This window comes from Bombus vancouverensis, unplaced genomic scaffold (assembly GCF_051014615.1).
Source record: "Bombus vancouverensis nearcticus unplaced genomic scaffold, iyBomVanc1_principal scaffold0052, whole genome shotgun sequence".
NCBI lineage: Eukaryota > Metazoa > Arthropoda > Insecta > Hymenoptera > Apidae > Bombus > Bombus vancouverensis.
In genome coordinates this window covers 76,506-93,213 of record NW_027468943.1, presented here as the reverse complement: position 1 = coordinate 93,213, position 16,708 = coordinate 76,506, and the positions used below count along the sequence as shown (strand labels likewise).

The 16,708-nt window shown below is 35.8% G+C and overlaps 1 long non-coding RNA gene across 1 annotated transcript; it reads right to left on the bottom strand.

The window, feature by feature from the left end:
- Positions 1 to 8,154: 8,154 nt before the first annotated feature.
- LOC143304740 (uncharacterized) lies at positions 8,155 to 8,673 on the bottom strand. Its single transcript, XR_013061388.1, has 2 exons — positions 8,591 to 8,673; positions 8,155 to 8,320 (listed from the first exon to the last, which is right to left on the bottom strand). It is a non-coding gene; the product is annotated as an uncharacterized LOC143304740 (long non-coding RNA).
- Between the last annotated feature and the right edge of the window lie 8,035 nt (positions 8,674 to 16,708).

Sequence of the window (16,708 nt, the reverse complement as noted above, 5' to 3'; positions counted from 1 at the left end):
CATTGGCCACGAGCAGAATATATACCCAAAAGACTTCGATGCACTACTGGACCACGTCATGTTCCCGGCAGAAAAATCTGCAATCTTGAACACATTGGCCAGAAGAGCAACGGGAAAAACAATCGTCCCTGGAACAATAAACATCCTGGGAATGATGGACAAAAACACATTAACGACAATAGCGAAAAATGCCGTATCAGGTTTATGGACAGGTTTTATGGAATTTGGAACTGTCAGTGCAGCAATATCTGGAATACTCACAATATTTAAATTAATCAAGACAATAATAGATATAGCCGTACACGGATACCAGCTACGTGAAACTTACGGATGTGGAGCAATATACGGCCCAGTCACCCACCCGCTACTATACCTCAAAAGAAGACGAAATATCGATGATCAAACAGCACAACCTCAAGGAATATCGATAGCACCGGTAGTCATTCAAGTACCAACGACACCTGCGTTCGCCTTGAGCAAACTCAGAGATACCATCAGTCAAATTTCCTATGGAAATTTGAACTCCAAGGGCGGGGGTGTCACGTCCCGCGCTCCGCACGCGACGTAACAAGAACAAGAAACCATTCTATACAAAACACGCGAGTAAGGATTTGAATGCACAAACGAACACGCGGCATCACGAAACGAAAGGAAGGATTAACAAACGAGGGCGATTAACAGATCCAACCAATAAATAAAATACATAATACAAACAATTCTAAATAAAACAGAAAATAAGAATAACTACAAAAGGGTGAAATAATTGAAACGCCAGGAATATATATATATAAATATATTTCAATCAATCAATTTGGAGAGTTACATATAAGTATAAAACATATACGCCGAACGTGTAATAACCTAGTGAATATTAGAGGCAGTGCGTCCAACACTATGCAATAAATACAAAATTATCAAATTATAAAATATAAGTATACATGATGTCGAAAACTAATAGTTTAACGAATACATAAAACATACAATATCGTATTATTAGAGAAATGAAGGTTACGTTGTCAGAAATATATATATGTGTGCGAATTCTATCAAACCGATAATCTAAGATACATACTTAAAACTAGCCTACATTCCGGTAAAGGATAAATAAATAATCGACACTTTATTTCGTATGAATACTACACCGCCAAGAAAATATGCATATGAATACGTATATATATATGCATGTGTGCGCGTATGTTTTATATTATCGAATACTCTATAAAATAAACTACTCAAAACAATAAATAACGCAATCGAAGAATTACAAACACACAACATAAAATATATATATATGCGTATATTCACACGAACAATACTTTAAAGCAGTATTAGTAAGTAAATGTTTAATTGCGGTAGAATAAGGAAAACGAGCGGCAGACAATTACTTCGATATTAAACAAAATTTAAAGACCCGTTACTATAACTTTGCTGATGACATTTATGAGCAGCCATGTTAGATTTACACGCGTCACGGCGACAGGAATATTAAGGATTAATGGAAGTCAGGCGCGAGAAATAAATCATGAAAACATATTGTTAACACTTTTCTTTAATAAAATATGTCCGCAACTACAAATGTAAAAATATATATATATATATATATAATCAATTAAAAAGGAGGAAATATAGAATTAAAATACATATATTTAACAAACATAAAATAGATATCATATTTAAAATATATATATATATATATATATATATATATATATATATATATCATACATAAAAACAAAAGCCGTTTAAAAGAAAAATAATAATAAGGAACTTCCGATGGAAATGCCTCCGCAAACATTGTTCGAACGTCGATCACCGAAACCTAGGGAAACAACAAGAAAGGGGAAACATCAAAATCGCAAAAACAATCATTAAAGTACCCCCAGCAAACTACCACCCCGTGGGGGATGGCATTATAAATAAGCAAGCAACGTAGAGCAGAAAAGACTCGATAACTATCATTTAGCGATTAACATTATTATTCTGGTGAACATTGTTACGCTCAATTATCATTTATTATTCCGGTGAATATTCTTATTACGTTGCTCACTCATTTAACATTATCGTTATTATACTCACCAACTATCGATCATCATTAACACCCTGGTGAATATTCTTATTACATTATTCTTTGTTCATTGTTATTGCGATCTTCGTTATTACGGTTTATAATTATTTTGTTCACTTTTGTTAATTATTTCGTTATTACGTTCGTTATTGCGCTCAACTTTAGAAATTTTGTATAGTATTTTGCGCTTCGGAGTCTATAGTTTTCCGTCAAGAAAGGAGAGCCGCGACTAAGTAAAAAGAAAATTTTATCTTTGAACGCGCATTGTAATTACGGTATTAATCCAGTCAGTAAATTGTTCTGTCCGTATCGAAATAGAAAAATAAAGTAAACGTTGATAGTAAATTGTATTCGAGTTCAAGTAATAAACCCAGTAAAAACTTCGACGACCAACGGAACAGCTGAGGTAAATGGCGCCAGACTCCTCAAGGTAAGAGAATTAATTCTGAGAATTTCCTTCTTCTCTGATAATTTCGTTGCCCTCGAGAATCGAATTAGAACTTCCTATCATCGATCCCGTTTTATTTTCGCGAACGGTTTCGAAGATAGAATCATCGTTTAACCTTTAAATAAAAAGGAGTTGTCCGCTGTGTCGGCTTGTGCGATCGGTGTTTTCAGCTACTGAACCACCCACTGATCTTCGCATTCCTCCTCCCATTGTTGGCAGAATATTGCCCGTCTTTGGACAAGGCTTGCGAAATCACACAAATCCCGCACAGAGAGGACTATTAAATACATCGTCGGGGTCAATCGAAAATTAAGAGAGATACCGGCATTGCTAATAACCGATATTCTTGCCACCGTCGCATGCGATCGTAAGAGAGAAATAGGAGAACAATTTCCCTTCGGAAATTTAACCAAAGGATCGTTCGCTGTGTTGGCTTGTGCAAACGGTGTTTCCGATTATCAAAACACCCGTCGATCTTCGCATTCCTTCTCCCACTGTTGGTAAAATACTACTCGTCTTTGGGCAAGGCTTGCGAAATCACACGAGTCCCACACAGAGAGGATCGTTAGAATCATCCTCGATTATTAAACTCTAAAGGCAAGAAGATCGTGGTAACAAAATCCATCGTAGGAAATGAATTGAGTTTCGGTTCTAACGGCAACCTGTTACAGTGAAACTAAAAAAGAAGAAGAAGTCGAACGTAAAAATAAATTTATATATATATATAAACGACGAAAAATCTCACATTCCTATCCGATCCAGTAACGCTAAAAATACATATATCCGGTTAATAAAATATATATATAAAGGTAATAATCTAGGCGATTCCACATTCAAATAAAATCCGTTCAACGAGGACAAATAATTATTAATCCCAGCTTAAATCCTCTCCCGTGCCAGTATTCCTGCACATCGCAGGTTAGCCGAAAAGTGAAATTCGTTTACCAGTTGCATTCAGCATCAGTTAACGCTACCTATTAAACGGAAATTAATAGAAATAAAATATTTTGAAATAGTCCTTAGACTATTTCTGGTGGCAGCAACTACCGTAATTAATTAGAAATCTAAACTAGTATTACATACATAATAATATCATTTCAAATTAATTTCCTTCAGACTAAATTCAAACTCAACAACAAAAAAAAATTTTCAGTAAACTCTAAATTTAAAATTTGATCGATGTCGATAAACTAATACGTAACATTTAATATATATATAGTAAATATTTTGGTAAGAGCGGTGGGATACGCTTCACGGAGGATTAAAGTTGGTTTAAACGGTTCGATACGCTCCACAGAGGACTAAGGTTGTCACGTTTGTCAATAAAATATATACTTGAGAAACAATGGCGACTAAATTAAAATCGTTGGACAAAGACATGATCTTGATGTTATCGGAAAAACTTAAAGCATGGGATGCGAATTTTCGCGACATGAGTACAACAATGAATAAATTACAAGACGATGTGCGTTCACTGAAAATAAAAAAGGAAATCAAGACACCCGTATCATCGCCGATAATTTCACAAGCGACAATACCGATAGAAGTTAATCCCCAATCAATTAAGTTAAAAGATGCAATAGAGACAGTACCAGTGTTCGACGGACATCGACCCTCGGTATTTCGATTTTTAAGAGCATGCGAGCGCGCGCGAAACATGGTTCCTAGGCATCAAGAATCTCAGTTAGTAAAATTATTAACAAATAAGCTTCGCGGGCACGCGTTTCTCGCCATAGAAGACACAGAAATAATAAGTTTAAACGATTTCGGGAATAAATTAAAAGATATGTTCGATCCGGGAAAAACGGTTAACGAATATAAAGGGCAATTAGCTACAATATTTCAACGACCGGGAGAAGATATTTTGGACTACATAGAGCGCGTCAAAGATCTCAGACTGGCAATAATGAACGGGGAAAGGTACGAGTACGGCACCGTATTTCAAGATAGGATAGATCGAGACACGAGGGAAGCTTTCGTTAAGGGGCTCCCAAACGAGGTGTATTTACGAGTAAAAATAGCAGGATACCAATCCTTGGACGATGCGTACCGCCAAGCCGTGAAAGCAACGCGAGAATTAAAACAAGCGAACGATAGATTTCGATATCAACATCCGACACCTTCGAATAATTATAACCGAAACAACCGCCAGGACTGGAGATTTGTACCGTCGTCGCGGAAACACCTAAACAACCCGGGAATAAAAGAAAATGTCAGGAGAGAAACAAGAGCAATAACTTGGGAAGAAAAACGCACAAATAAATACCTCGATAGAGATCTAAATCAAAAGAGAGATGCTGATCATTTCAACCAACCAACTTTTCAAAGCAAACACCACTCCGTTGCTGTGATGAGGGATAATGTCACGTTAAATAATAAGAGGACGCACGGTGCCATAGATAGGATCATGGGTGAGAAATTTTCTGAATTAGCAAACAAGATAAATAATATTAGTGCCAAAGAACCTTCAGACGAAGCAGAAACTAGGAAATTGAACGACTAGACGACAGGCAACGCTTATCCACTGCCTAATATCACAGAGATATTGGACCCGCCGGAAAGTGCGAATTGCCTCTCCACGTTCGACTTGGCAAAGATACAAAAGCAAGACTCCACGAAATTCGTGAATGTTTCAACCATAATAGGAAAAGAGATAGCGAGTGTATCTCACTCAAAAACTTCTATAAAACCATCAGAAGGAAACTTTATCGAACTCAAAGCCAAATCATTAAATTGCAAGGAAGATCACACTATAGAAAATAAAAATATAGCTATCCCTAAATCCAAAACAGAATCTATAAGCAAAAAGGTTTGTAATAAAAATTCAAAGAATAATTCTAAATCTACCGAAAATATTCTTAAACGTTCCATACAAATAAATAATAATTTAATTAAAATAAGCACTTCCAGTGAAACTATTCATCCTGAAAAGGTAGAGAAAAATAAAGGTGTTGTGAATAAAGTAAATGAAGAAGAAAAAAGGGTAACTAAGGAAAAGGATTCTAAACATTTTCGAGCTGAAGAAACGCAAGTTCAACGAGCTCAAAGAAATCAAAAGGGAGAAAATAAGGAATCACCAGTCGAAGATATATATAAAAACTTGAATAAATACGCTAGCCATTGGATTATAATTGGATTAAAAATACTTTATTGGTTACTACATCTAATATTTGACGTAGGTAACATAGTAGGTAGTGTCGATCTTATAATTGCCCCAAGAAAATATAAATGGTATCAAACTATACTATATACAAAATATTTTTGGGTTAATATGGCTGCGGCACTTTCAAAAATTTGTATTTTGAATGCTATTAGCAAGCAATTGGATAATTGGATCGATGTCAGTAAACTTGCGTCTTGGCGCAAAATAAAAACTAAAATGAAGGAAAGGAACGAAATTCTCCCCGCACAAATTAGTTTTGGACATCTAGCCAGAGAACCTGTCGGTGAAGTAACAATCGAAGAGAACATGGAACCAACATGCGCAGAATATCTCGAAGATCTGTTCAATAAAATTAACACTGTACAACGAATGGCAAGAGAAAATTTGATAAAATTCAAACTAAGACCAAAAGAATATTACGATCGACGAATCAACCCTCAAGATTTTAAAATAGGAGATTCGATATATCTACTAAAAGAACCCAGTAAAGGAAAATTCTCCGATCAATATACTGGACCACACAAAGTGCTAGAAATCTTGCAGAACCAAAACGTCAAGATTGAAGTAAAAGGGATTCCGCGAACGGTGCATTTAAACAAGTTGAAACTGGCGCATAATCGAAATAAGCAATGAATAAAGCGATTTCATTGGACAACGTAGTGCGGTAGTATATGTTATAGTGCTGTTCGTCGAATAATGCAGATATCGAACACCTAAAAGGAAAAAGGAAAATTATTATACGTGTTTCAATTATTGCTTAAATATAAAACGTGTTAACTCAATGAACAATTAACTAGCGAAAGTGAAAGTTACCTTGTGAACAAGTGATCAGCACACAAGAAAGTGTATGTGCAGGTATAAGTTATGGATTGTTGTTCGTGGAATGCAATGTATGACAGCTACCTGAAATAAGTGAATAAATTAGTTTCAATTGTCTCAGTGCAAAATACAAGGTTACTAAATGTTATAACTATATTATGGATAAATCAAAAGGAGGTGTGACACCGTTCGTCGAACAATACAGATAGCGAAAACTTAAAAAGAAAAAAGGAAAATTATTATGTGTACTCCAATTATTGTTTGAATATACAACGTGTCGATTCAGTAAATAATTAAAAGAGGGAAAGTGAAAGTTACCTTGTAAACAAGTAATCATTATACAAGAAGGTCTACGTGCAAAATAGGTTGTGGCTCCTAGCTTGCGGAACACCATGCACCAGCTGAAAATAAACGAACGAATTAACTCCAATTGCCGTAATGCAAAGAGCAGCATCGCTAAATGTTATAACGGTGCTGTGGAGGCGTGGCACTGTTCGTCGAATGACACAGATAGCGGAAACTTGGAAAAAGTAAAGAAGTTTATTACGAGTGCTCCAATTACTTTTTGAATGTAAAACGTGTTAGTTCAACGAATAACAAAAACAGTGAAAATGCAACTTACCTCGTGAACAATCAATCACCATACAAGGAAGTGTACATGCATGGATTTCGCAGATTAACAAGAAGAAATAAAATAGCTGATAAATATAGAAAGTGGTTAGAAAATAATTAACATAGATTAATTGAGAGTTAGTAATAAATATAACCGGAGTAAAAGGATATTTTATTATGTATTAATCTACGTAGTATTGTTATATTATTATATCTAACATGTAGAAGTGGATTTTGTAATGCACAATAGCGGTCGCACACACAATGCACTATACACATATTAAATTAAATGAATTAAGCAGTACCTTTATAGCCACAGATATAAGACGATCGAAGGCAACCGTAGTAAGTATCCAAGGCATATCGAAGAATTGGACGACGTTGTGGGAATGATCCAGGTAAGTGACGCAGCATCAAATAAGTAGAATCTAAAGAATTACAGACAATGTTAATCTAACAAATAAATTTTAATCACTAATAAGGAACTGTTCCATTACATAAAATATTAACAAATAGCAAGTACATGCAATAATAAATTAATAGGGAAAATAAGGAAAGGTCAATAAACACATAAATGGGTTAGAAATTAACCAAGATGGACTAACTGAATATTGGCGACAAGACATGATTGAACTCAGTGCAAAGGAATAAAGTTATGCCACACGAAATAACTGGTAATGCAATACACAAAACAATATTACAGAACACTACCAAATAAAATTATAGTGATTAACAATTAATTAGTTATTTCAACAACACGTCACTGTTGACATTAAACCAACGCCATACCAAAGGGACACGCGAGCGACCATGTTGAAAAATTTGTCGCGCGCACATACAAATAACAGCTAATGCAATATAATACGGCATCATAATAGCAATGTTAGGTACTAATAAAAAAAAAAGAAAAAAAAACACAAGAAAAAGGGAGAGAGTTAAGGAATAAATAACAACTAACATAATTATAACATATTATATATATTATATTATATACAAAGATACGGTATTCATACAAGGGAACAGATCCAAAAGAAAATTATATAAATGATATATATATATATATTAACTATTTTTATATGTGTGTACAGAACTGATGGCGAACTCATCAACCATTCTCTGAACGACGGACGGAAGAACACGAATAGCAATCCGCACAGAGGAACTGTAAAGTATTGGTACGCCACCCACGAAACCAAGTACTGATGCTATCCACCTGTAAACAAACAACATTCATAACTATGCATATAATTTTCACTTATGTTCCCCAATATATATATACACGTATGTTGTAAAATAGGCGATATTTATGACATTCACTTTCATTGATAATGCAAGTGACTCATAAAATTGAGTCGTCGTATTTACCATTGCACGCACATATATATATACTCGAAGACAAGGTACACTTGTAATATTTATTCCTATCGATAATATATATTTATATATTTATAACAATAAAACAAATCTCAATCATACTACTTACCAGTACGTATGCATATATCTATATAATTATAACTCAAGTAGCATTCATGATATTTATTTTTACCGATAACACGTACATAAAACCTAAAATAAAACAAGGTTTTAACAATAAAAAAAAATAATAATAATACATATAAATATAAAAATTTTCTTTCTATATATATATATGTCGGGTTTACATTAGAATTAGGGTTAGGGGCGTGAAACAAATCATCCTTTGGGTTACACGTTGTCGTTATGCAATAGAGAAGACATTGACTAGTGCAAATACGATTATTATAGAACCGGACAAGTAACCGTGGTAGTTAGGTACTCGAGAAACTAATGACAATGATCCTAGGTTCAATAACGAATCCGCGGTCGACGAGATGATAGATGAACGTACTCACAAAGTCTAAGTCTGGTTAAAACGTGAAATAACCACTGATCGCGAAGATGTTACTCTTTTCATCGATGAGATCGCGAGCGAGAGTGACTTTCCCGTCCCGATGATGCCACAGAGGAAAACTATATTGGGGTGTGTCTAAGGACACGAGATCATCGGATTCGTCGAGAAAAGCCTTCGTTCAGAAAGTAAGGGAAATTGGCGTTGCTGCTAATTGGTCAACCTCCATATCGGTGGTTAGAAAAAGATGCTAGCCGCCCTCGAGGGAAAGTTGCTAGTGGGAGACGCCGCTCGTTGAAAAATAGGTCTCCCCTATTTTCCCCTAGTTGGGACAAAGACTGTTTGTCTGTTTGAAGGACTTTAGTTGACTAAATCTTAAGATTTATAACGGGCCCTCGGGCTAGCTGTACATGTACTGCGGAGACGCATCGACATCTGGCAATCATCTTACTCGAAGAATAGGGTCTGCGTGTGGCGAGCTACGGGACAGAGACCGTTGGAATGTTTACTGTCGAGTGTTACAACTATTTCCTTTTTAAGGGGAGCTATAGAATTATTCCATGCCTTTGTTAGACAAAGCGTTCATCCCGACTGACTGTCGCCTCGAGCCCAAGCTTATTATCACAACTCTCGAACAATTACAATCGGATTGAATAACTACAATTGTTCAATTACAGCTATAGTAGACTCTAGGTTACAATGTTGCGGGATTATCCAAAATTCCAAAGGCTCCGGTGTTCTTTCATCTCCGACATACATATATACTGTAATATCGAAAAATAAGGATAGAAATTTTTTTTTCGATTACTTACAATTTATTAATATTAAACTGAATATAAGGATATAAATTGGACAGAGAACGATATTTATTTAACGGAAACTAAATGCAATACTCGTATCTATATCAAATAACTTTACAGTTATTTAACCACACTCGTCACAACGAATCTAACACACACACTCTCTCTCTCTCTAACAACTCTATCAATTCTCACGACTCTACTCTTCGACGACTCAATTAGCTCTGATTCTCGCAACACGCACACTTTTCGACTCGCACACTCTGATCTTTCGGTCGTCCCGCCTTGGATAGCGAAACCGTCCTTCTTCTAACGTTGTCTATTGTTTCCCTCATACCTATGTAAGAACTACCAACTACGTGCCTTTAGTCACGCAGGCACTCTTAAATGTAAACGAACCACAGAAAGACGACGTACTCGGTTTTATCTATTTTCAACTGATTTCTAATTCGAACTACCTTACGATATTACATTACTCCTAAAACTAAGCTCTGAAATCTGAGCATATATATATATATATATATTTGGGAAAGTCCCTTAACACTTTAATCTAGATTCTACCATAGCCGTAATTAAGCGATTGCCGCCACTCAATCCGATTGTATTTGTTCCAGATTTATGATAGTGAGTTTGGGCTCGAGGCGACAACCAGTCGCCGAACGTAGCCGCGGTCAAGGGATGAACGTTTTTACCTAACAGAGGTATGGAGTGATTCTATAGCTCTCCTTAAAAGAAATAGTTGTAGCGGCACGCGACAGTAAACATTCCAACGATTTCTGTGCCATGGCTCGCCACACACAAGTTCTATTCTTCGGGTAAGATGATTAACAGACGTCGACGCATCTCCACAGTACATGTTCAGCTAGCCTGAGGACCCCTTATAAATCTTAAGATTTAATTAACTAAAGTCCTTCAAACCGACAAACAGTCATTGTACCAACTACAAGAAGATAGGGGAAATCTATTTTTCTCACGAACGACGCTTCCCGCTAGCAATTTTCCCTCAAGGGCGGCTAGCATCCTCCTCTAACCACCAACATGGAAATTGACCAATTAACAGCAACGTCAGTTTCCCTCACTTTCCGAACGAAGGCATCTCTCCACGAATCCGATGATCTCGTGTCCTTAGACACACCCCAACGCGACGGAGACTTATTCCCTCGTGAGGTCACATTAGCTAGTTACATAGCGTCCTTACGCTCGGTGGATATTCTATGTTTTAACAAAGAGTTAGTTCAGTAATACTTGAACCGTAAACAAGGAAGTTGGGTACAACGTGGACCTTGGAAGAAGGCGCATTCTGTTATCCCGTTAATCGCGGATTCGTTATTGAACCTAGGATCATTGTCATTAGCTTCTCGAGTATCTGATTACCACAGTTACTTGCCATATTCTGTAATAATCATATTTACACTAGTACATATCTCCTCTATTGCATAACAATAATGTCTAATCCAAATAAAGATTTGTTTCACGCCCCTAACCCTAATCATAATGTGAACCCGACATATATATGTAATTAATTAGCTTTTGTTTTGTTCAATTTTCCTCTTATTGCTAGTATAGTAAAACAGTTATATCAATAAAAGTCACAACCTGCTTTCTCTCTCATACTTATCCTTCTTTCAATTCTTTAAATAATGCTCTCTTGCATATTTTATCTTAAAGTTCTTGTTAAAAAATATATGATCCGTCAGAGTTTTTGCTAATGATGTTCGCTTCGATATATGTTGTCAAGGACATTTTCCTGAGCAATTTCTAGAAGATTTTAGCGATCGCCTGTTATTCCCTAAGAAATTATCAATAAAAAATATTTATAAAAAACAATGTATAGTATTCATTTACATATAGTAGAGAAACACTGTTCTCGTTGCTCGCTCTACTCGCTCGTAAAAAGGGTAGTCCAACCTAATACCAGTTTCATATGCGAGCGAACAAGAAATTTTTAGAAATGTTTCTTTGGTCGAAAGTTAGAGAAGCCGCTTCGCTCGCATATGGAACATTGGGTTGGAATAGATTTTTATGAACTCACAGAGTTCGCGGACCGAGTGGAACGACCAACATATGTGATGTTCCTTTCAAATAAAAACTAGGAAATAAACACGTACGTCCGTATTTGCAATTCACAGTCACATATATTTACATATAGGCAGAATATAATGTACAAGGTATTAAAAAAATTATTTGTAATTGCTTTGGGGGGGGATGCTACATCTTTAAATCTGCGGAGATCTGTTGAAAAAATGATTCGCAAAACTGATTTTGAACATGATATTCAAAATCAAATTTTTTTACCGCGTCATATAGTACTTATCACGAAGAACAAATGTCTAAAAAGAATCATGGTTTGCAAATGACCCGTTCATTTGAAAAAAATCTTTAAGGTTCCATTATCCCTTAAACTAATTTTGTTATTATATTGCGATAATATATTACGAATAAAAGACAATACAAGCAGAAAAATAAAGAAATAATATAATAATGATACGATATTATTATTGTATTAATACAAAATTAATAATATTATGAACATAATAATAAGTAATAAAGTTTAGAAAGCGTGCTGAGAATTGTTCTTTGTTCAAGACCTGATGGAAGATCACAGCGTGAAGTAGAAGTTTCAGATCGTCGATTGGGGTTAGGTTGATTTCCACTCGACGCTCATTGTGTACATTGACGTAAGAAAGAGCAAGTGTCGTTTGTGCAGTGTACGTATAAATCTATTGGTGTATTTGCGAACAATAGCTTATCGAGTAGGAATTTCACAAGAAGCAGTAAGAAGAATAATACGTAAAGAAGGTCTATGTTTTTATATGGTTCATATAATGCAAGAACTTTGTACGGTAGATTATACGGTACGGTAAATAAAAAAAAACCGATATTTCTTAGACAATCTGTCCACGATACTACATATCTGACTTTAAAATATGAACAAAATCAGTTTAAAAATTCAGGACACTTTAAATACCTGTTCCTAAGAGAACAGATTTTTGCAACAGCAAAAAATTTGGCCTTGTTAATCATGTTCAGTGTTGAGGTTATTCGATGTGTAAACAGAGAAAACACGTGGATAAATTGTAAGACAGAAAATATATTTAAATAGAAGTGTAATTATAAGTAAGAATACAATTTGAGCTGGTCCAGATCCGCACGCTAGCTGTGTTACCCAATAACTGAAAACCCCGAAGCCAATCGCCTGTCTACTGTTTATGGCCTGACTTCGTCGCAGTCTTTTGTCTACGCGCTGTCAATGGCTTCAGTGCTTGAGAAAACTAAAAAGACCAGATGTAGAATTTTCTTAGAAGTGGTAACCATTTCAACATTCAGGAAATTTAGCGTTCCACTTTTTTGACAAATAAATTTTTTAACACGCTGTACATAGTAGTAGCAATATGCTTCTGTTAATAAATTTTTAAGGACTAACGAGTGATGGCTAAAATCTTCTGGAAGTTAATCAGAAGTGTGTCCTTGTCAACATATATCAAGGCCCAAGGTATTGGTGCTGGCTTCCCTTTTGTTAGTATTTATTTGACTATGTAATTGTATATATGTACTATTTGATCCGCTTCAATGTGATTTCGGCCTATTTTCAAGAAGGAAAGGGGAAATATAACCCTCCCTCCTTTTTATCGATTTACTTTCGCGTTTCGTCTCAAAATTATGTTAAATTTTGCTTGTTACAGTACCACGCCAAAAGAATTTACCTATAATTCTCAATGAGAGTTGATTGAAAATAGTTCAGTCGAGTAATAATAACTCCATTTGATTTTAAGATTGAGTTCGACTCTATTTTATTTTGAATTTCTTGAATTTCCTTATAAGATTTCGAGTATGTTGCTGGTCCGTGATTGAATGTTGCTTTTTTCACTATGAAGTGATATGTGTCATCAACGGCATCAAAAGACACAATGAGGAACCGAACGCACAAGACAAGATAGATAGTTTATTTTCTAACTGTGAGCACAGGATCTACTACATACTTAATCCTTAAAGAACAGGGTACAGTAGATAATTATTATTATTAAATAATTTCCATTGAAGTACTTTTTACTATCAACTCAACATATGTATAAATATATGTATATAAATGAAATGAATGCAAATGAATTTTAGAGAATTTTAAAGAATGCTTTGCACTGTTTCGGTAAAGTTATAATTCAGTCCTAAGCGGTACAAAGTAAAGTGTATAATTTATTTATTTTAATTTACAATGAAGAACGCAAGAATGATCATTAGATCGCTTATGCAAATAATAAATTTTCATTATTTTTAAAACTGCAATAATTATTTTAAGTTTAACTGGGAATTGTCAAGATTTATAGCTACTTCGTTTATGATTAATGAATATTGATTGGGTGAAACTATAGAACCGTAACGTCTTTTCCGATTTCAATGACTTTTGAATATGTTGTCAAGTGCATGATTGCGAACAACTACCTTCTTTAACTATCTAAGAAATCTATCTATATCATTACAATGAATTCTGTTTATAAATTACATATCATATATGTAGGGTTTACATTAGAATTAGGGTTAGGGGCGTGAAACGAATCTGCGTTTGGGTTACACGTTGTCGTTATGCAATAGAGAAGACATTGACTAGTGCAAATACGATTATTATAGAACCGGACAAGTAACCGTGGTAGTTAGGTACTCGAGAAACTAATGACAATGATCCTAGGTTCAATAACGAATCCGCGGTCGACGGGATGATAGATGAACGTACTCACAAAATCTAAGTCGGACGCGTAATATTCACTGGTCGTAAAGAGTTACTCCTTTCATCAATGAGATCGCGAGCGAGAATGCCTTTCCCGTCCCGATGATGCCACAGAGGAAAACTATAATGGGGTGTGTCTACGGACACGAGATCATCGGATTCGTCGAGAAAAGCCTTCGTTCAGAAAGTAAGGGAAATTGGCGTTGCTGCTAATTGGTCAATCTCCATATCGGTGGTTAGAAAAAGATGTTAGCCGCCCTCGAGGGAAAGTTGCTAGTGGGAGACGCCGCTCGTTGAAAAATATGTCTCCCCTATCTTCCCGTAGTTGGGACAAAGACTGTTTGTCTGTTTGAAGGACTTTAGTTAACTAAACCTTAAGATTTATAACGGGCCCTCGGGCTAGCCGAACATGTACTGCGGAGACGCATCGACATCTGGCAATCATCTTACTCGAAGAATAGGGTCTGCGTGTGGCGAGCCACGGGACAGAAACCGTTGGAATGTTTACTGTCGCGTGTCGCCACGAATATTTCTTTTAAGGAGAGCTATAGAATTACTCCATACCTTTGTTAGGCAAAGCGTTCATCCCTTGACCGCGGCTACGTTGGGCGACAGACTGTCACCTCGAGCCAAAGCTCACCGTCACTAATCTCGAACAATTACAATCGGATTGAATAACTACAATAGTTTAGTTACAGTTATAGTAGACTTTAGATTGCAATGTTGCGGGGCTATCCAAAGGTTCCGGTGTCCTTTCATCTCCGACATATAGATATACATGTATATGTGACGAAATATACTAAAGCAATATTGACCCTTTGTCGCTGAAAGTATCAAACTACAAAACTTTCTTTCAAATTTTCAGAATAAGGAAATCAGGATCATGATAAATAATTGGAACATAATTAAAAATAATATATCTTCTCTATAAGATAATGAATACATTGGTTCATTTAATTTTTATGGATATTCAAACGCTTCTGTGAAATAAAACGTCAAGATTATAGAGTATAAAATTCATAGCTATGAAATAACTAAAACTCTGATGTATTATTAAAAATATACGTTAGGTTGTATGTAGTGATACATACAAAGATTACATGTACAAACCCATAATTAACACAATGCTACCGCAACCATTCTGCAATCTACCTTGCCCAAAACACTCTCCCAGTCACCTCCAAACTCTTCAATTCTCTCCACCTAACCACCCACAAACCATTCACAAACATGCAATTCTCGACAAAAGAAGAACTTATCGTCAGTTGTCCTTAACATCTCGTTCATTCATTTGGTCCCTATCCCCCTATTTCCTCCCACTGCGATGATCGCACTACATTTTTCCACGTCTCTATTCTATTCTCTGGATGATCTGAATTCTCGAGCAGTCGAGTGACGATTGATCTGTACAATTGATCGATTTCTTTTTACTACAGACATGCAAGAAATACCGTGTTGGAGAGCGATGTTGCGAGTTCGAGTGCCTGGACCATCTGAAGAACGTTACCGGAACTGGTATAGTTTATGTCGTTGATGATAAGAATTCCTCCACGACTCAGCAACAAGAGCTACTCTGGGTAATGAGCTTAATGGTGCTGTTGCGGCTATTTTAATTTTTCAACAAGGATCCAGATGGCGCCGTTGACGAAATTCTTTCATTATAAACGTCAACGATCAACATCAGCCATCAGGCAATTTCATATTTGTGACTTATTTCTTCTGTGTTATTTCTTCTAATTTTATTGTTAGTTCTTCAATTTGTATTCCAAAAGATTGAACTCTTTTTACGTGCGTGTGTGTTTTTCTTTTTTTTGTAACTCGTCGAGTTGCAATTCTAATTTTTGCACTTCCTCCTTCATGTCCTCTATGTGCTTCTCGAACTCTTGTGTCGTCCTGTCTTTGTCGGAACATTCTACTTGAAGATCAGCGAGTTGATGCTCGGGATCGTAATTCAATTTTTGGTCGTTAGCAGTAATAAGCTCACGTAACTTCACTTTTGAACTTGATCTTGTTTGGTCTTGATTGTGTTTTCGTGGTGCTTGTGGTGTTCTAAAAGTAATCGTCACGTCGCTTGCATTTTTAGTGCACATTGATACACTGCACTCTGCAGTTCTCCTATTTTCAAACTTGCTTCATTTAAGGTAACTTTATGAATTTCCGATTGATGCTTTAACATTTGATGTAAGTCTTCTATTGCTGTTTCACGTTCTTTCA